General features: G+C 59.8%; 1 protein-coding gene across 8 annotated transcripts in view; it reads right to left on the bottom strand.

The window, feature by feature from the left end:
• Positions 1 to 20,324, bottom strand: part of MAD1L1 (mitotic arrest deficient 1 like 1) — a 330,462-nt gene that overhangs the window by 35,843 nt on the left and 274,295 nt on the right. The gene's annotated exons all lie outside the window — the stretch shown is intronic.

Below are 20,324 nucleotides of genomic sequence, written 5' to 3'. Positions count from 1 at the left end.
CGCCGGCCACCCAGAGACCAGACCGCTGGGAGAAGACAGGCTCCCTGGGTGGTGGGGTCTGCGAGGGCACCCCTGGGCCCGCCATCCTTTACCCCCAGCCCTGTTCTAACTGGGTGGCTCAGGACAGAGACCCTCAGGCCCACTTGCTGCCCCTGCCAGGTGTACAGCCGCGTGGGGAGAAGCCAGCTGTGCGAAGCCATCGGGAAGGCACATAGCAATTCCCACAAATCCTCCACCCAAGGTGTCTTCCCGGTAATTAAACCCTGATTCATCCCCCCGTTAATTAGCGAGGCGGCTCCACTCAACGCACACGAGTTGCCTCCGAGGCCAGGTGCTTCCCGGTGGTCCCATCTGGAGCCGCCCAGGGGGTGTGGAAAAGCCCAGGCCTCGAGCCGTCAGCCTGGTGTGAGTCCTGCCCTTCCCGCCCCGTGGTGGGGACAACAGTCCCCCCTCCTCACGCTGACCCGCAGGACCCAGTGTGTCTCGTGCTGGTTTAAGACGAGCAGATGCAGTCAGGGTCACTTCCAGGAGGAGGTGAGGGGGAAGGCGGGCAGGGAGCCTGCGTTCCAGGAAAGGGAGACCCCCCTGCCCCATTCTAGACAATCAAGCTAGATGCCACAGGGCCGGAGGCTGAGGATTGGGGCGGGGGGCCGTTCGGCTACCCGACAGGCCCCAACACGCTCTGCTGCCGCCAAGGGGCTGCGAGGCGGGGGCAGGGTCTCTCCCGCCTCACAAGCACGGACATACGCGACTGGCCCTTGGCCGCCGATCCACGGCGGAGGTAGGGCCGTCTGACCCCAGGACCAAACTCCCGACAACCTTACTACCCTACCTCTCACACACTCTGGAACGCGCCAGGGTTTTGCACACACATCCCAGGTCCTGTCTACACAGCCTGCAGCTCTGTGGGCAGCCTGGTATCGGCCGCCCCCGGCTCTGATGCTAGCACTGCGCCCTGCAGCCTCTTCACGACGCCTGTGCTTCTGGCCGGCCGGCCGCCTGCCACACGCCCTGCCCGGCCTGCCCCCATCCATCACCCGGCCCAACGGCCCTGCGGACACTCCCGTTCCGGAGCTGAGAGCCTCTCCATCGGGGACATGGGCGCGGAGCCTTTGATCGATCGAGTAATCAGACTGAGATCAAAAGGGTAACTGGCCGCTCTAACCCCAGGTTCTTCCCTTGTCTCTCAGCCAGACCACCTAGGATGGACGCGTCAGCAGGAGGAAAAACTCACTGACCGAGCGCGCGCGGTGACGTGTCCCCGTGTCAGACGGCGCTGCCTTGAGTACCTCTCAGGGGCCCAATGGGAAAAATTAAAGTTGGGTCATAAATGCAGCCCGACCTTGGAGAAGGGAGCGTCCCCTCTGCCCTCAAGCATAAAAGGCCGCCTGTTCCGCAGCTCACAGACTCCTACAGACAGACAGGGCCTCCCCGCTCGGGGTAGGTGTGCCACCTGCCACCCTCGGGGACCATGCTCTGCGCACCTGCCACGTGCCAGCACCGGGACCCTGGCAGGCACCTCACGGCCCACGAGGCAGGGCCAGAATGTGGGGCTTGCAGGAGCTTCCTCCGGGTCACATGGGCTGCCAGAGGCCGAGGGCATTTGGCCCCGGTGGCCTGGTCCACGTGGGGCAGGAGGGGTGCTGCTTCCAGCAAAGCCCGCCCAGCGGCAAGTCCAGGGAAGGGATCATGAGCGCCACTTTGATTTGGGGCAAAGTCGGTGTCTTGCCCCAAAGGATCCCCCGTAGGATCCCCCTACGACCCTCGTAGCTCAACCGCTTACATAAATGTGAATGAATAACTCACAAAATGGTTTGGATTAAATATGTAAAAGATAGGCCTTCATCCTTGGAAGTGGCATTGCTCTGATTCAGCCTCTCCCAGAGCGAGCTGAGGCTTCCCCTGGTGGGACGGGGGCCTGCGCGGGGCACTCCCAAGGCGCTCCTCTGCGGTCCCAGAGGCCAGAGGCTCCCGGCGCCTGCAGTGACCCCAATCTGTGCCCACCGGCAGGTACAGTCACAACTGTCACATCAAGGCCTGGCGGCCGGCCTTGGACCTGACCTGCTGGCAATGGCCACACGCGGGCAGAGCCAGCAGAGCAGACAAGTGGCTGCCAGGGCTCCGCTGAGCTCCCGGGCCACCCACCCCAGACCTCACCGCCATGTGCACACCCCAGCCCACTCGGCTGTGCCAGGGACGGTGTCACCAGACACTGGGGCCCGACGGCCTCACGCCTGGGCCCAGCCAAGGGCCCCTCCGCTCCTCTCCCCTGCCCTCCCCGCCAGCCCAGAGAGCCGGTCTGCACTGACAGGTTCCTGAGGCCCCCATGACTGGCCCAGACTCGGCCGGGCCCTCTCTTGCCTCTCCTGCCCTTTGAATCTTGCTCTCCAGCCCGCTGGCCGTCTCTCCTCTGAGCCGAACCCCCTCCCACCCCCGGCCCACAGGCCCCTCTCCCTCCCAGGCCCCTCGCAGGGCTCTCTGCAAGTCCCTGGGGAGGGAGGAGGGAGGCTGGTGGACACGTGGGCGCCAGGGAGAGCGGACTCGATCACCCGGAGCCCAGGTGTGGAGGACGGGCCCCGGGGTGCAGGCGGGGACAGAGCGGAGGTCAAGGGGCAGCGCCGTCCGCTCTCTGACCCAGGCCCCCGGCCTCCTCCGGCCGCGTCCGAGAGGCCCTGGCATGGCTCTGACCTCCACACCTCCCCGTCATCAACCCCAACCCGCCTGGAGTTGCAGCTGTGAAAGCTCCGCGGGAGGCGCGCAGCTCAAAAATAAACCGCACTCTGTTACGTAAGGGAGAGCGCCTCACCCGGAAGCAGAGCTGCCAGGACGAAGACGCGTTCATGGGCACACGGCTCCGGAGATCCAGGTCCCGGCCCCGAATCTGGAGACTGGTTTATCCGAGGGGGTGGGCACAGCAAGCAAGGGGCAGGCCAGCCGGCCACGCCAGGCCTCTGCAGAGCCCAGCCGTGCCTCTGTTTCACTGAAAGTGCACCCGCCTCAGCCATTCAATTTCCTTCTTATGAGTTTGCAGGCAGAGGGCAGGGCGCGGAGGCGGCAGCGGCGAAAAGGTCTCTGCTCTCGCTCTCGGGTCCCGAGGGCGGCCTGGCCCCGGCAGCAGCTCCCCCTGCGCTCGGTCAGACTCCGGCTCGCTGGCGCACACTCTGGGATGGAGACCCTTCAGAGGGGGGCGAAGCCAACAGCCAGCACTGCCCACTACACCCCTTTTGCTCCCGGGAGGGCCGAGATGCACACGCAGACAAGACGGCCGCAGAGACGCTCTGGAAGGGGAGCGAGGCTCTCAGGCGCAGCCCCAGCGGTCCTCTCATCCGAGTCCCCCCTTGCCAGTGGGCCTGAGCCGTGCCCACGGGGCGGCCTGTGCCAGTCTGGCAGCCCATCCTGCTCCTGTGCCCCGTGGACAGACAGACCTCCGGCAGCACCGCCTGCTCCAAGCGCCTCCGTCCTGGGACCCCTCGAGGCCCATGGCTCCCTGCTGGCGGGCGGGCCTGACCCACGTCTGAGTCCAGAGGGTTCTGACGGCACAGCAAGTACCGCCCCCCGCCCTCCCGCCGCTGCAGCAGGCCCAGCCCCCCACGGGGAAGGCAGCTGGCGTGGGAGAGCGCAGAGCTGGGATGGGAAGCCGGGGTCACCGGACTCCAGGCCCCAGGCCTCCTGCCATGGCCACCGAGCTCTGCAGGGCCTCGGCCCAGGCCAGCCACTGTTCTCGGGGCTCACACCCCTCCCTCTGCCCGGGGTCCAGGGCCAGCCTGTCCTGCATGCGGCCCAAGTCACCTGGACAGGACTCTGAGCTCCTAAGGGAAGCTGTGGCCTGATTAGCAGCACCCCCGTGGCCCCCGGCCTCGGCCCCTCCACGTCCACCTGCACCGGCTGCTTCACCCCAAAGGTGCCGCCCTGCTCCCGCCTCAGGGCCTCGGCGGGCGCCTGGGCAGCCTCTCCCACGTGGTCCCTAACCCCCATCCATCACCCCCTGGAGGGGCAGTGGCCTCCTGCCTTGTTCCCAGTGGGCACTACCTTTCCCTTCATGGTGGTCATCATAACACAACAGAGTCTTTTAAGACACTCTTTGCTCGACGCCCGCCTCCTCCAGCAGCTATGAGCTTGGGAGGGAGGACCAGGTCCTCTGGCCATAACCGTGTCCCCAGGCATCTCAAGGAGCCTGCAGTGTGGAAGGTGCCGCTTCTCCACAAACTCTCCACCACACCCCAGAAGACGACCCTGAAGGAGCTGAAACACGAGCAACCCCCTGCCCCCGACTCAGCGAGTGGAACGCACATGTTTATCGCGAGCACGTGTGTCCATCCTTGCTCTCCCTCCTGCAAAGACCGTGAGAGGGAGGGGAGACAGCAGTGGACAAGGGGAGACATGCGTTCAGAGGATGAGAAGCGGGCGGGGACACAAGCAGACGGGTCAGCAGCCCTGGGGGGCGGCCGGAGCACAGCAGTGGGAGCGGTCAAGGAACCGGGGGTCTGAGGGTCTGTGCGAAGGGTCACCCCCGGCTCCTCCTGCCCCAGGGCAGGCCCCCCCAACCCTGCAGAGAGGAGACTCGAGTCCAACCTCACGCACACAGGCCCTTTTCAGACGCTCGCTTCCTGAGAAGCCAACCTTCAAGACACCGCCCGGAGTCGCCTGCGGCCGCCCTCCTCCACCCCCCTGACCCACACCACCACCCTGCCCTCAGTCACCATGCCGGGCCGGCCCAGAGGGAGTGACCTCGCCGGGTGTCTCTCTGCGCCTGGCGGGGGTGGGGGAATAGGGAGGTCCGGCAGTTGAGCTCCCTGCCGAGCGCCCCCCACCCCCCACCCCGTCCCCAGCAGCTGGGCGGCGGCCCTTCTGGGAAGGCGGTTGGAGCCGCACCTCTGCGTCCCGCGGACGAGCCCCGGAGAGCGGCCTGCGTCCTCCACAGAAACAGACCAGGGGTCACCAGACGCAGCGGGAAGCTCAGAACGTAAAGAATCAAACAGCCTGGACGAACAGAACATCACGAACCCCGTCGGAAGAGAGAAGAGCCGCCCCACGCCGGGGTCGGGATCACGTGGGCGTCCGCGGAGGGGCTCAGAGACAGAGCAGAAGACGCCTCCCAGAGACAAACACAGAAACAGAGGTGGAAAATGGTAAAGAAGAGATGAAACGAAAGATTCTGGGAGCTCCAACATCCAACTAATAGGGATCTCACACGAAGAGATTACAGAAGGTGGGACAGAAAAAATATCAAGGAAACCACACAAAAGCCTCCAGAAGCCAAGGCCGTGTCTCCCCGGGTTCAATAGACAGAGCGTGACGACGGCTCAGAACACACCAACGAGCCCGAACCCAGGACGAGAACGCAAGCCTACAGCTGACGGGCGGCCTGCTGTGTTCTGAGCACCAGGAAGCGGGTGCTGGCTCGGCCAGGGGCTTCCAGAGGCATCAGACACGTCAAGGGGAGGACCAGGACTGAGAGAATGAGGGGACAGCGCATCGTGGACAGAACGACAAAACGACACCCGCCCCAGACGGGAGACGCGGCCCATGGAACGAGACGCCACGCGTTCCAGCCGTAAGAGACACATACAGAGTCAGAAGATCCCAAGTGCTGAACACTGATTTAACCAAAGGGGAGACAGCCACACAGGGCGTAGGGAGGCAGGGACACGCGTGTGTGCGTGCCCATGTGTATGGCCGTGCACGCTCATGTGCACAAGAGAGCTAGCGCCTCGCCCGCCTGAGGACCCGAGAGTCACGTGCACACAGAATTCAGACACAGGGTACGAGGCCCGGGGGAGCAGGCGGGGCCGCGTCTGCCCCACTCCAAGTCCACAGTCAGCACCTGGTTTTTTATTACCGTGAACGGGACCTTCCCAGCCCCTTGGCGGCCAGGGAGGAAAGGCCACCGCAGCGCCAGCTTCCTCGCGTCCCAGGGAGGAAAACCCTCAGCATCAAGGCAGAAGGCAGGGTACGCACCCCCCCGCCCCTCCCGCCCACGCCTGTTCTCGCCGCGGCTGACCACGGTCATGACAAAGGCACGTGGTGACCACAGGGGCTCCAAAAGGGCTTTCGTCCCCGAGATGATGAGTGATGAAAGCCCAAGGCAGCCTGGGGGCCCCAGGCCAGGTAGGGGCACTGACGTCACCAAGAGTGGCTGGTGCTGAGACTGAACCCCCCACTGGCCTCCCCACCCTCACTCCATAAATGGACCCCCCAGCGGTGGGCAGATGCCACAGCGGGGGAGCTGGGACCAGCCCAGGTCACGGGCACAGGGAACTGAGCCCTGTGCTGGCTGAGGACCAGGCCCCTGCGGGCTGCCCACCTAGGCTGGGCTCCTGCAGTGGTGCTGTTTAGGAGCTGGAAGTCAGGAGCTAGCAGCTTCTGAAATTGTCCTCTGGGGACTCGGGACAGAGTCATTTTTCTTTCTGAAAAGTGAATAAAAAACACTTAGGCAATGCTGAGATTTTCAGGTTTTTTAAAAAAAACAACAAAAGGACGAACGCATCCCCATTAGGAAGAGCAGCCCTCTGAGCCCAGGCTGAGCCGGCGGCTGCTTCCCAACGTGGTGCACGTGGGTCCGCTCCCAGGACACCAGCCTGAAGGGCAAGAGGAAGGACCCTGGGACCGGCCGGGGGGAAGGCTGCGGGGTGGGCCAGGGCGCCTGGCGGGGGGCGTACTGTCTGCTCTTCCAAGAGCCAGGACCACCAGCTCCCGGCTCTGCTCCAGGCCACGAAGGCGGTCGGGGTGCCTCTGACCCCCCGCCCTCTGCTCTCTGGTCTCCGGGCACCCCTGGCTCTTGTGTTCACGCACACCCCGTCCCCGCAGCCTGAGGGGGTCTTCAGCGCACGGCAGGGGCAGCCATGGTGGGAGTGACGGCAGCCCATCTCCCAGACGCTCACCAAGCTCGTTCTCCGCGGCCTCCGTTTCCTCAGCACGTCCACAAGGAGGCTGGATGAGTGACTGGTTCCATGGTGGGGAGACCGAGGCTGGTCGGCCCTTGGGACCAGTGCCTCCTGCTGCCTCTGCTGGACCCTGGCGCCGAGGCCACGGCCCTGCTGCTCTCCTGGGACCCTGGCAGCCAACAGCGCATCAACAACCTCGCCAAAGGTGAGCCAGCTGGTGGCTCTGGGCCCATGGGCCTCGGGTCTTCCTGAGGGCAACGCTGGGTCCCAACTGGAGACTGGCTGTGAGAATATTGAGAAGGCAGGGGCACGGCCAGGTTCCTGGGTGCGCTCCGGGCCCTGGGGGATGGTGGGTGTGGGATCAGGTCCCGAGGTGGGCCTCAAGGTGCTGGTGCCGGCGCTGAGGGGGAAAGAGCAGGGACCATGGGCACGTAGGCGGAGCCGAGCCAGGGACTGGACAGCAAGGCCGCGCGGGACCCCACGGCTGCTGGACGTGGGGGGCCGGGGCGGGAGAAGGCTGCGAGGGGGTGCGGGCAAAACGTGCCCCCACATAGCAATGGGGTGCTTGAGAGTCGGTCCCCGCAGGCAAACAGAGGCCAGGGAGGGGCCCCGCCCCAGTAGGGGAGCACCCCCAGGAGCGTCGGGGCGACGCAGAGCCTTCTCACGGAGCCCAGGCTGACCTGGATGAAAGAGGCGCTGCGCTGAGCCACGCGGCCCGCCCACGGTGCTGCCTCAGGCGCCCTTGGCCACTCGCTTCCCCGGGTGGCGGAGCCAGCTGCCTGACGGGCCCCTGGGGAAGCAGCCCGGGCCTCCCAGCAGGCAGCAGGCAGTGAGCAGCGCTGGTTCTGCTCAGGCCCAGAGCGGGGCCACGCTGCCAGGGCTGAATTATCCACGTCTGGTAACTTCTAAACTACTTCAGTGTTGCATTTCTAAGTATTTAATAATTAGGCATCAAATATTGATGCAATTTTATTAGCCACCGTGGGAGCCGGCACTGCAGGGCTGTGAGCGGGTGAGGGCCCTGGCCCGGCTGGCCACCTAGAGAGAGGAGATGGTGGGCCATCTGCGGGCGTCGAGCTCCGGGCCACCTTCACAGCAGAGCTGGGCTGCCGCCCGATGTGGCACGAGCCTCCTGCCGGTCCTCCTGGATGCCGCCTCCCATCCCAGATCCAAATTCCGGGAGAGGAGAGGGGAGGAGCGGAGCCTGTGTGGTTGGCAGGCGCCGAGGGGCCCGGGGCCAGCCGGCCGGGCAGCTCCTGGTCCCCGGCTCCCCTCCCCGCACACCGCTCAGCCAGGAGGCCTTCCCAAGAAAGGGTACGGCGGGGCACCACCGTCCCCCGCAGCCGGCTTCAGGGCCAGGGGCCCAGGACCCTGACGCCCGCTGGCCAGGGCCTCCTGCCGCCAGGGGGGCGGCTGTGTTTGAACCGCCTGCAGCCAGACGGCCCAGAACAGTCTCCCCATCGCGAGCCCGGGGTCCCCGCTGGGCCGGACGCTGCACGTTTCACACGAGAGAGGGGACGCTAGCCTGGGATTACATGCAGACGAGCAGCGCGCGTGCCCACCGACGGGCAGCCTGGCAGACGGCCGCCCTGGCAAGCACGGTGCCGGCTCTCGGACGGAGATCTCTGTGTGATTAACTGCTCCCTCGCGCGAGCAGCTTGTCACCGTGCACAGAAATGATCTGAAAAGACACCAGCAATTACAGCCCACCAGATTATGGGGTGGGAGAGCCCCGCGGTGACAGGCGGGCGCTGATGTGACACCGCGTTCTCGGGAAGACTCCCTCCCCCACCGCTGAGACACAGCAGCCGAGGCCCCAGAGGACGGCCCGTCCCCGCGCCTCGCTGGCTCTTGCGGGAGTGGAGGACCAGCTGAGCCTGGGTGGAAGGTCACAGCCTGGTGCAGCTCACCTGGACTCAAAACAGCCCTGAGTGGGGCACAGACGTGGGGAAAGGCCCAGAGAAGGTCAGTGCCCTGCTTGACGTCACCCAGCCAGAGAGCAGAGAAGCTGGATTTCAAGCCAGCCTTCAGGTTGGGACCGGCCCCCAAAGGCCCCCGGGCAGTGCCAGCACTGCTGTGAGGAACCGCCCCGAACACTGGGCACCACCTCGGTCACAAAGGCTGGCCTCCTGCCCAGGCCACCAGCAGGGCCCCGGGGAGCCCCGTGTTCGGTATCTTCATGGAACTCACTACCCTCTGACGTTACTTATGCACCTGCTTGGGTGCTGACCAGCCATTTCTCCCGACTGAAGCACCCCGACAAGGGCGGGGACCTGGGCTGCACGGCTTACGGCTGCCTGGGCGGCAGGAATGGGAGACGCTCGTCCAGTGCGGACGCGACTCACTCTGCACGGGCTTGCTCGTCTTAGCCTTCGGGATGACCCCACGAAGTTGTCACTACGTGCATCCCCACTTCACGGATGGGGAAACTGAGGCTCAGAGCGTCAAAGGCAAACCGCCTGAAGCTGAGCTCATACGCTCACACGTGTGTACTCACACATGCACACGTGCGCACGCACATGCATCCACACACGTTCACACACGTGCCGGAGCCAGAAACCACCCAGAGGAGAGGCACACGACAGCTACGGTGCATCACAGACCCCGAGACGGAACTGGAGAGCCCCGCTGTTGAACGCGTGGCCGACAACTTCCATGTGCCCCTGCAGGGGGCTGCCGGGGGCTACCTGGGCAGAGGCGGAGGTTTCTGGTGAACAGGAGTGCGTGGGGCCCCGGCCTGCCGGCTCGGGGTGGGGACGGAGCACAGGGACGGATGTTTGCAGGAGGCTCTGGTGTTCTCTCCACTCTGCGCGCTGCATGTATTATTAATTCCTGACAGTGGGCTCACAGAAAACTAATTCCCTGGAAGGCGAGCGCCCTCTCAGAGAGGGAAGCCTTTTCAGAGCTCATCTTTTATTGACTGAGTCATTTTCGAGTCAATCTGTCTGCTTTCGGCAAGACAAGAGTTTTAAATCTTCTCTCTCTTTCCCTCCTTTGGAGACGTGGCAGTCTATTAAAACCTGCTAATGTGTGCAGCTAGGCCTCAGATGTAAACTGGGATGACTTCCTCGGATGGCAGGAGATAAAGGAAGAGGACCTCAGGACCCGCTCGGCCGTGGACTCTGGAAGGAGGGGAGGCCGGGGCGCGCAGGGACAGGGCAGGCAGCCCCGAGGGATCCGGAGGGGCAAGGATGCAGGCTTCCCAACAGAGCCAGGCGTGGGAGAACGTCTCCCAGGAAGACGGGGTCCGGGATGGGGAGCAAACCAACGAAAAGCGCCTGGGCTCTGCCCGTAAGAAGTAACGTGCCAGACGCACACGCCCGGCCTGGAGGACGCAGGAGGTCCCCCTGGGTGGTTCACACTTCACCATCAAGGACAGGGGGGGCCCTCCTGCCCCTCTCCGGCCTGACAGCGGCCCTGGTGTCCCAGCACCCAGGGCCCCATTTCATAATTCACAACTGTCCAGCGCAGCAGGCGGTGCAGGCTCAGGGTCAGCCTTTGCCCCAGGAGAAAGCCGAGGCTCTGAGACATCTAGTGGCTTGCCTGAGGACACACAGCTGTTGGTGGCGGAGTCAGGACCAGAAGCCAGGTTGTGTAAATTCCGCTCCTGGAGCAGGGAGTGGGGCTTTGCCTGACAACTAACGATGTGAGAGCCCGTGGCTCCCACCACCACAATTCAGAAGATGCCACCAATGCAGCCGCCCGCCCACCCCCGTCTTCTCCTTCCACGTCTGCCCAGTTCCCACCTCTCCAGAGGCGCCCCCCCCCCGGCCACGAAGAGCCACAGCACCACCAGCACCCACAAACACCCAGCACAGCAAGGTGAGGGGGAGGGAGATCCTCCCGGGGGCCCCCCCAAGGCCGGCAGGGCTTTCGGAGCCCCCTGTAGACACCCCCGGGCCAGAATCAGCAGGAAACGGGCTCTCCCCAGAGCCTCTGGGAGGGACACAGCCCTGTCGGTTTTAGCCCAGTGAGACTTCAGACCCCAGAACCGTCAGATGACAAGTCTGTGTCCCTTCAAGCCACGCAGTGTGTGGTGACTTGTCACGGCGGCCGTAGGGCGCTGACCTGGGAGGCTTGGGACAGACAGACCTCTGTGTTTCAGGGGCCGCGCTTTCCCTGCCAGCAGCAGCAGCAAATGATGGGAGCAGCCCCGGCACCAGAACTTTAGGAAGAGCTGCCGGTCACCCCACGGTGCACCGTGTACCCGGCAGTGCTCGGCCAGTCACCCCAGGGTGTCCCGTGTACTGGGCAGCACTCTAGGCTCAGGGGACACAGTGTGGACAAATAGGTAAAAACCCACCCCTGATGGAAATGACATTCCAACCAGGGACACAGATACAAACAACGTGAAGAAGACAGGCAGGCGGTATTCCACAAGGCGGTAAGCACCACGGAGAACAAGAGAGCAGGCAGAGGGGCAGCCGTGCGGACAAGCCAGGGGCACCTCACCCAGAAGGGGAGCCAGGGAGTGCATGAGGGGCTGCCCAGGAGAGGAACAGCGAGTGCAAAGGTCCTGAGGCGCGACTGTGCTTGGACCGTCCAAGGAAAGCAAGGGAGGCCCCCGACTCAGAAACGTACCTGGAGATGCAAACAGTCTCCAAAAAGAACAGTGAGGTTGGGGGCCTCACGCCGTCAAGGCGGCAGGTATTGGTGCAGACGCAGCAGATGGGCCGCGTGGCAGAGACTCTAGACCAAAGCTGAGCCCAGCGACTGATTCTCAAAGCGACCACCGGACACCCGGGTGCGAAGACGAGCCCTGCCCCCTTACAACACGGACGTGAACTCACAGATGGGACCGTAGGTCTTCACATAAAAGCTACTAGGAGAAAGCAGGAGATCACAGCCTTGGGGGAAGCAAAGATGTCTCAGGGCAAACAAAGCACTAAGCACAGAAGAAAAAATGGACAGATCAGGCTTCATCAAAATAAAAAACCTGTACGTATCGAAAGGCAGCATTAAGAAAATGATTAGAAGAAAACAATCTAGTTGGAAAATGGGCCAAAAATTCACATAGACATTTCACCAGGGAAGACGCACAGACGGCTGGTGAGCGGGTGAGAACGTGCGGGGCGTCACCCGTCTCTAGGGAAACGCGGGCACACCGAGATGCCACTTCACCCCCGTGACAACGCTCTAATCAGGGTCGGGGAGGAACGGACGTTAGGAAGGACAGAAGCACCAGGAACACGCACGTGGGGAGCGCAAAACGGCACAGCCACCTTGGAAGACCACTTGGCAGCTTCTTAGAGTTAAACCTAAATCTACCACAGAATCCAGCAACCCCACGCCACCGAAGAGGAACGTAAACCTACGACCACACACAGACTCGGATCCAAGTGTTCACAGCAGCCCAGGAGTGGGAGCAACCCACGTGGGCACCAGCTGACTAGGGACACACACCACGGCGCGTGTATGCAGAGGGGCGCTGCCCATGACACGGAGAAATGAAGCGACAGGGAGGACCAGGCGGTGGAGCCAGACACAGACGCCCATGTGCTGCGGAACCCCCTTTCTGTGAGGTGTCCAGAAAGGACCCATCCACAGACAGAGGCGGATCGGCGGCCGACAGGGCTGCAGCGGGAGCAGACACCGACTGCGAACGGGAGAAGGGATCCTTCTGGGCTGACAGAAACGCTCCAAAGTTAGATTGTAGGGACGGCTGCACAACACGGTATATTTACTAAAAGTCACCGTACACGTAAAACAGGTGAAGACTGGGAGTTTAGGTTTTCTTTTTTTTTTTTTTCTAGAGACTATTAGAGGAGTGTTAGGTTCATAGCACAATTGAGCAGAAGCTGCAAAGATTTCCCCCAAAGCAACACACAGGCCTCCCAGCAGAAGGGGTGCATCTGCTACAGCTGATGAACCTACCCTGACTCACCACAAATCACCCCCGTCCACAGGTGACGTTACTGCTCACTCTGGGTGCTGTACCTCCTATGCGTTTGGACAGACGTGTAGTACGTGTACTCACCACCACAGTGTCACACAGAAGACCTTCACTGCCCTGAAACTCCCCTCCACCTACTCACCCCCTCCCCCACCCCGGGCCACCACGCATCTCCCTCCTGTCCCCACGGCTCTGCCCCCCACCAGACTGTCACAGAGTTGTAGTCATACGAGACTGGCTTCTTTCACTTAGTGACATGCATGTAAGTTTCCTCCATCTTCTTCATGACTGGATAGCTCCACTCTTTTTAGCGAGAATAACATTCCACTGCCTGGATGGACCACAGTTTATTTATCTGGTCACCTACTGAAGGCCATCTCGGTTGCCTCCAGGTTTTGGCAGTCACAGGTTTTCGTGTGGACACGTAAGTTTTCCACTCCTCCGGGTAAATGCTAAGGAGAGTGACTGCTGGATCATATGGTAGTTTGGTAAGAAACCACCAAGCTGGCGCCCAAAGTGGCGGTGCCATTCTGCGTCCCCACCAGCCACGGATGAGGGTTCCTGCAGCTCCACATCCTCGCCAGGCTCTGCTGTTGTCACCGCCTGGATCTGGGCCGTTCTGACTGGTGTGTGTGCGGGATCTCACTGTAGTCTGGGGAGTTCAGTTCCCAAGGCGCTAATTCTGCGATGCCCAAGGGACACCAAGCAGGGGCGTCACGCTGAGAGCTGGGAGCCCGACAGGGACACACGGGGACCCCACTGACACTGTAGACACGGCTCTTCTCTAGACGGAGGCCCAGTGGGGCCGCTTCTGCCAGGGACGCTCCCACCCGCCGGTCTCCTGAGCGGGCCGCCTCGCCCCGGCCGTCGTCTCTGTCCCCAGAGTGGTGGAGAGGAGGGCTGGGTGGGCACGCTGGTGGGCTGGTGGCTAGGCTGCGTCAGGTCTGCCCGGGGCCCGGGACACAGCGGACCCAAGTCCAAGCGGCGGGGCCACCGGGACTGTTCACGCGGAGCGGGCGAGGCAGAGCGCGGGACTGGGGCGGGCACGCCCCTTCCTCTGCTCGACTGCCTGCAAACCCGGAGATTAAATTACACGGCTTCTTTACAACTCCAATTAAACGCCTAACTGATGGCGCTGCCCTTTATTACCTGACACTGAGGATAAACAAACAGTGTGGAGCGGGAACGGCCAGGGACACGGTGATTAAAATGCCAACCGGTGTGCAACAAAGCGCACCGTCTGGAAGCAGCCGAGGAGGGGGCTCGCCCTGGCGCCCCGGCCTCGCACCCACACCAGCGGGCTGACCCGGGCCCACCTTCCCCTCTCATTTCCTCTCCGGGGCTACAGGGGCTCTGCGGACATCAGCGTGGCCTCGAGGCTGGCCCGGGGCCGGCCGAGAACACGGCCCCCCACCTGCCCTGGGTCGTCTCGGGCTCTGCAGGAGACACGTCGCGGACGGTGCCAACTGCCCAGCAGCTCCAGGCACTCGAAGCCGCGGTGGCGCCCCCTCAGGCTGACATGCCCCCGCTCTGACCCAGCCAGCGAGGGCAGCGCCCCGCCCCTGCCCACTCTCGGGAGAGTCTGTGCAGACCCTCTCCCCTCTGGCTCACGGGCCCACGGCACTGAGGAGGGACGTGCCCTGCCCAGGCGGTGGAGTGGGGCTGCAATCCAAGACCTCTGCCGCCCGGGCCACCTGGCGACGTCCATCCTCGGCTTCCAGGGTCTTCTCTGGGGATCAGGTCCCGTCTCCAAAGTGGACGCTTTAGCCTGAGCCGCTGGTCACCTTCTGTGACTGAGTCGGGGCAGCTGCCGGGCCAAGGACTCTCGGGCCATTCCTGTCTCTCCAGACAGAGGAGATCCTGCCTGACAGACAGGCTCCTGCGCGGCCGGGTCGATGGGGCTGGAGGATGGCAGCTGTCACCATCGTCACCGCTCCCCGTGGGCTCTGTGCTCCGGGGATGCAGTCACGACAGCCCGGAAGGGTGACCAGCCTCAGCTCAGAGCCGAGGGGGCTGAGCGGGGGCAGACACTGGCCCCGGCCACACAGCGGGGCCTGCAGCGGGCATTCCGGGAGTGAGCGTGGCCGGTTCTGCATCTCACCAGGCGAGACTCGGGACCTGCTAAGCCAGGACAGCTGCCCGGAAGCTACGGCAGCTCCTCCCTCACCGGCTCAAGAGGCCCTTTCCTCTGGGACCAGAAATTCACTTAACTGAACAAAAAGAAATTCATGAAGCTAAGGGTTCCAACTACCCCAGGGGCTGGGAGCCTCTCTCACATTGTATCCATCTATCTGTCTGTCTGTCCGCCCGTCAACACCTTAGGGCCGGCACTGGGCGAGGCGGGCATACAGTTAGACCACAGCCCCGCAGAGCAGCGCCCAGAGTCAGAGGGGCTGAGGGGCGTGCACCCTAGGCCCCCGCACTGCTCTTTCCTCACCCTGGCACCGAGGCCCCCCTGCTGCTGACAGGTGGCCAACCTCCCCACGGGGACACGGGGTCGTGAGCCGTTTGGCAGGTGGGAAGCAGGGTTGGGGCAGAGCGATCTTGGATGCAGGAGTCGGGGGAGACCGGGACCCAGGGCCCCGAGCCCGGGCTGAAGGGCAGGGTCCCAGAGACCTTGTTCAAAGGAGACGCGAGGGCTTCTATCTACACCAGACAGATGGCGTAGGCTCTTTCCCCACTCCTCCCACCGCACACGGCTATGTACTGGAAGCAACGCAGAGGCGACCACGGGAGAAGCCTGAGAGCGGGAGGAGGAGGGTGGAGGGGCTTGGGACCCGGGGCTCGGGAAACAGCACCCAGAGCACCAGGGAGACTCACAGGCCCACCTGATGGAGGAAGGCAGCCTGGACCCCGTGTTTCTAGAGCCAGCCCAGCAGCGGCCGGCGGCCAGAGTGGGATTGGTGCCAGCAGAGGGGCTCGGAGCACCCTGACCCCTGGCCGAGAAGGGGGCCCTGCCTGGGGCCCCTCTTTGTTCCACAGGCCTGATGGTCCCCTCACCTACCCAGAGACACAGAATGCGACGAAGCTGAACATTCGCCTACCAAAGTAATTTATACCTTCAATGCAGTGTCAAGAAAAACCACATCCTCAATGGCTTTTTCTTGAACTTGACAAAGCACTTCTGAAATTCATTTAGAATAACAAACAGGTAAGAAAATCTAAATGAGGGGGAAAGGCCATGTTCTACACCAGATACTCAAACATACTTTCAGTTATAATTACTAAAAATATGCAACAGAGAAATGGAATAAAAAAACAGAAACCATGGAAACAGATAGGGACACATTACAAACCTACAGGGCAAGGAATGATTATCTGATAAATGGCACTACGGCAACTGTTTAGTGACCTGGGAAAAAATCAATTTAAATCTTGACCATACACCACGTACCAAAATAAGTTCCAAGTAGATTAGATCTTTAAATATAAAACATAAGCCAAAAAAAAAAAAATCACAGAAGAAAATAGAAATATTTATCAAATCACTAAAGAACTTTCTAAGATTAAATGGAATAAATAGATGAGATTCCAAAATAAGTTAAAACTCTCTATACAAAATAATCACAAAGAAGAACGAGAAGTTAAGCTTCTATACAAACTGAAAAAAAAAAAAGAGGTAAAGGAACTCTGGTCATGACGAGACCTTTCAGAAAAGAGGAAATAAAATATTTTTCCATATTAGTAATTAAGTGAGATGCCCTTTATATAAAAAGATTTTAAATATGCATAAACCTGACATTTGGGGTGGACATTCTGCAAGGTTTAACGCAGGTGCCGATGTGTGTGACGGCCACACCACTGAGACTCGGGACAGCCCACCACCCCGAGCATTTCTCTGCCACTGGCACCCCCTGGCCCAGCACCCCGGCCCGGTGGTCTGTCTCTGACTTGCTCCCTTCCCTGTCCAGCACGTCTGCCCGCAGAGCCCCGCACCCTGGGACCTCGGGGCTTCTGTCAGACCGTTCACGGAGACCAGCACACTGGTTGTTGGCTCTTTCAATGCTGAGCAGCGGGACGGGCGGCTGCACCAGGCGGTTGGTCTGTTCACCGGTTAAAGCACATTTGCGTGGTTTACAGCTTTTGGTGACCATGAGTGATCCTGCTATAGAGTCACAGGCTCCAGGTCTGGGAAGGATGAAGAAAGTAAATCCACCCGGCCTTTCACAAAGGCACTGATCCACCTGGAGGGAAGCAGGGAACAGCCGATCGCCGACGCAGGGACACAGAAGTACAGGCAGACTGAGGACGGAGCAGAATCCCAACCATCGCCGACCCAGAGCGGACTCTCCTGTATTAACTGCAGTTCTGAACCAGCTTGGGCAGAAAGGACAGCTTCACGACGGTGCCTCCCTCACCCGTGAATGTGGTGTGTCTCTCCATTTATTTAGAAATCCTCTGACTTCTTAATCAATGCTCTGTCGTTTTCAGTATATAGCTCTTTTACGTGTTTTGTTAGAATTATACCTAGGAATTTCGTTTTGGGGAGAGTGAACAGGAATGGTATAATGTCTTAGAGTTCAGTTTCCACATGTTCACTGCTAGTATATATCATATACATGTTATACACACACATATCATATAAAGTGAATTCAGCAAGGTTGCAGGATACAAGATCAATACACAAAAATCAACGCTGAACTCACTTCATTAGTTAGTTTTGTTTCGTTAACTCCTTGGGATTTTCTATGTAGACAAACATGTCATCTGCAAAGAGGAAAAGTTTTGCATGCCTTTCCTTTCCTTACTGCCCTGTCTAGTACTTGCAGTACATCTAATCAGGGTGGTGAGAGTGGACCTCTCTGCCTTATTTCCGACCTTAGGAGAAAAGCTCTGACTCTGACCATAAGTGTGATGTCAGATGGAGGGTTTGTGGACGAGCTGCATCTGGTTGAGGAACTTCCCCTCTTTTCCTAGTTTGCTGAGTTTTTATCGGTATTGAATTTTGTCAAATGCTTTCACTCCACCAAGTGATTTGATCCTGTTGATTTGGTGGATTATATCAACTGACATTTGAAGGCTGAATCAGCCCTGCATTCCTGGAACAAACAAATAAATCCCTGTAGGTTTTGTTCTTTGTCTTGTCACTGATTTTGAAATTAGACTAATATTGGCTTCATAAAAGGAGTTGAAAAGTGCTCTCTCTTCAATTCTCTGGAAGAGACTGTATAAACTGGTGTTAATTCTTCTTTAACTGTTAGGTAGAGTTCACCAGTGAAGGTTGGTTTTTTGAAAGCTTTGATTATGGATTCGATTTGCTCAATAGTTACAGGACTATTCAGACTATCTACCGCATATTGGGTGAGTTTTATAGTTTTGAGTGTCCTGAGGTGGTGGTGGTTGTCTGGACTCTGGTTCCACTCGGTGTGGATGCAGAGAGAGTGGGGAGAAGCCCTGCTTTCTGGCCCGAGAAGGAAGTGGGAGGAGGCCCACTCTCCTGGCTGTTCTCATCCTGTACTGTCCCGGCACCAGGCCATCTTGCGGAGGCGCGGCTGTGGCCGGACAGGTGCCAAGACCCTCAAGGGAGGACCCTCTCTCTATGCGCAGGGCTGTGGCCCCAGGAGAGGGGGGAGTCCCCACTGCCCTCCTCTCTGTCCCCTGCTGGCGGTGGCCGTGGACACTGCTGCGGCCGTGGGAAGGGCCTGGCAGGGCAGGGACGCGAAGGCCTAACGTCTGGCCAGGGGCCTGTGAAGGGGGCCCTAGGGAACCGGGGAACGTCGGAGCTGAGGGAGAGGGAATTCCACGTTCCACTGTGCCACGCGGACCCCGAAAGTCACCTCTGAGCTGGGCGTGTGGGGCTCTGACCCTGAAGGGCCGTGAGGCCTGGACCGTGGGCCAGACCACTGCCCAGGACCCAACGGCTGAGAGGAGCACAGCAACGGCTCTGAAACTGAACTGACAGTAGAAGTACAGCCCTTGGAAGGTGGCGGGAGCTGCTGACTGGCCCACCTGGCAGATGCCTGCTGAAAGCCAGACCCACAGGATGTACGTTCTCCAGAACTTCACAAAGACCTGAAAATGTTCAAAATGTCCAGGACACAATTGGAAACCAAGCAGCACATGAAAAACCAGGAGAACGCAGACCTGCTGGGAAGAACCCAGCCAACGGGCACCGACCTCAGGTGACAGAGACGTCGGGACCCTCGGGCGCCTGGGGCAGGGTGGGGAGAGCGGCCACGAGACGTCCTCAGTCTCTCCGGAAGCGGCACTGCCCGACACTAGGCCGCAGGATCCTGTCCCCCGACCCGACCCGGGATGTCCGTCGCGTCCGTCACACCACACGCTGACCCCCAGCTGGGTGCCCGTGTGTCCTCCGTCCCCTCACCATCACCCACACCTACCGTCCGACTTGATGCATGCTTCCGTCAAGCTCTCTTTTTCACACAGAAAGGAAATGATCTGAATGATTACATTTTCTCATCAAAAACCATGGAGGTCAGAAGGCAGAGAAAAGAGAAAACCGCTGACCCAGAACTCCATACACAGCACAGATACCCTCCAGGAAGAAGGGCAAGATAAAAACACTGCAGACAAAGGGAAACCATGAGAGTTTGTTTCCAGAACACTTGCCCTAAAAGAAATGCCAGGGAAGCTCTTCCAGCAAAAGGAAATGATACCAGAGGAAAACCTGTTTCAGGAATGAAGAAAGAGCGACAGCAATTCTGAACGTCTAGGTAAAAATCATGAACTGTTTCTTTCCCCATATGTTCTTTAAAATATGAATGACAATTAAAATCAATAATTATAACATTTTACAGTGGGTACATACAAAGGAGCCCTATACAGGGGGAGGGGGCGTGGGAGACGTGTGTCGTGATAAGATCCTGACATTCCAGGATCTTATCATCCTCTAGTGGTAAAATATTAATTACAAGTGCACTGCGAAAAGTTAGGTATGCATATGGTAATCCCTAGAGAAGTCACTTCAAAAAGTACCTAGAAACATAATTAAAAAACTAAGATAAATCAAAACGTAATACTAAAAAAATTCAAATAATCTTAAAATAGGTAGAAATGAGGAAATGGGAATAAAATACAGAGAAGGCAAACAGAACTAATTGTAAAATGGCAGGCCTAAATCCAAACGTATGCAGAAATTATATTAAATGTAAACTGTCTGAACGTACTTATCAAAAGACAGAATACACATTCTTACCAGGTCCACACGGGACATCTGGTGGCTCACAAGTCTTGGCCACCAAACAAATCTTAAATTAAAAAAAAAATTCGAGGGACTTCCCTGGTGGCGCAGTGGTTAAGAACCCGCCTGCCAATGCAGGGGACACGGGTTTGATCCCTGGTCCGGGAAGATCCCACATGCCGCGGAGCAACTAAGCCCGTACGCCACAACTACTGAGCCTGCGCTCTAGAGCCCGTGAGCCACAACTACTGAGCCCTTGGGCCGCAACTACTGAAGCCCTTGCGCCTAGGGCCCGTGCTCCACAACAAGAGAAGCCATAGCAACGAGAAGCCCATGCACCGCAACAAAGAGTAGCCTGCGTGCAGCAACAAAGACCCAACGCAGCTGAAAAAAAAAAAAAGTACCA

Source organism: Balaenoptera borealis, assembly GCF_965194805.1.
Source record: "Balaenoptera borealis genome assembly, chromosome: 16".
Lineage (NCBI taxonomy): Eukaryota > Metazoa > Chordata > Mammalia > Artiodactyla > Balaenopteridae > Balaenoptera > Balaenoptera borealis.
Note: the sequence above shows the minus strand (reverse complement) of the source record. Positions and strands in the feature narration are given on the sequence as shown.